Raw genomic sequence first — 1,652 nt, forward strand, 5'->3', positions numbered from 1 at the left:
TTTATGGATGGTTTTATTAGTAACAAAATAAGGAGCATTGAGGATTTTACGAAGGATTTTGGATTGTAAAGATTGGATACGAGAGGAATTCGAAGGTTTTCTCTTAATTTCAATATTATTTTTTCTCATATAACCTTATCTTCTTATAATACTTATAATAAGACTATACTTTATTTATATATTGATATTGTTAGTTATTTTCTTAGTTTCTAAGCTTTCTGTAATTCCTTATGGTTGTTATATTTATTTTGTTTTTGTTCTTAGTCCTGATAAAGGCCTGAAATTTTGAATTTCCCCAAAATCTTCTCCTTATTTGTATATATCCACGGCTAATTCTTCATTAGCTGATATCCTAATTGAAATTCCCTTAAATATCAAATTTTCATAAAAGCTGCCTTTGAAAGACCGTTAATTTCATTTCTTGAAATAATTAAACATACCTCATTATTAGCTGTAAGAAGCAATAGATAAATATAAATTATGAAAGAATTCGATAAACAACTGAAGGAGAAAATAGGTGTCAGGATTTCATAGCTGTTATGGCAGTAGCCAGATTTTACCTTATATGAAATATATAGTAAGGGGAAGTATTATAATGCTGAATAATAAAGACATTCCTGTTAGGAAACATGCAAAAATTAATTCCATCATAATCTAGGATAATGAATAGAAGTTGTGTGAAGAACGCATATTTTTTTTTCATGTGTTTATTCTGATTAAATAAAATTATTACACAAACGAAGTACTCAGTCCTAAAACACGGTATCTGGTATTTATTGCAAATTTATGGTTTGTAAGGATTGATTTCTCAGATTTTTGAAAGTATTATTAGGATATTATATTTTAAAAGGATATTTTTGGTGTTATATTATGTTTAAGGAAAAATAGTATGATAACAATGTTTTCAGTTACCATGTTTTACGACCGAGTACCTAAAATATTTGAAACAATGAACTACAAATCCCGAAAAATATTTAAATTATTTACCATTCAAACCAGCTCATGGGATAATATTTGTAATCCACTTTATCTCATTTAAGCCCTCGTCGCATAATTTACGATTGAGGGCGTGGGCGGTGGTTCAATTTCAGTCTCGTGTTTATTTGATTATGTTTTTTTAAAATATGAATGATTTAAATTAACATTATGTATCGCTTGTTTCCGAAACCCACTAGAATCACATTATTTGAATTAGAGAGAGAAATGCTTTATTTGGCCATGCTATCCAAATACACTGGGCTGGTATAACATACATTGTACCCATCAATCCATAATTGGACATATATACACTACAATACATTAATATTTTCCATTTCTTCAAACAATAATTATTAATGGAAGATTATTGATTGACCGTGTGTATAGATGAATGGAATGAGGTGGGTAGGTAAGACCCCTAGGTTTTCTGTTACCTACATGTAAAGGTCTTCGCCAGTGGTCATAACTCAACAATTGTTTATATAGGGGTATACTTTCTTTAATATTTCTTCTCTTATATATCTGTTACTATTACCCTTTTCATTTACTATTTACAACCTTTAATTTTTCTTATTATATCTTACTTTTCATTTTATACTCCTGTTATTTTACACTTATGTTTTTTCTTTCTCTTTTTTTTTTTTCCTTTTTGTAACTATAGTGTTTGTATCTTT

The sequence above is a fragment of the Halyomorpha halys genome, unplaced genomic scaffold (genome assembly GCF_000696795.3).
Source record: "Halyomorpha halys isolate HHAL.00 unplaced genomic scaffold, Hhal_1.1 Scaffold365.1, whole genome shotgun sequence".
Taxonomy (NCBI): Eukaryota; Metazoa; Arthropoda; class Insecta; order Hemiptera; family Pentatomidae; genus Halyomorpha; species Halyomorpha halys.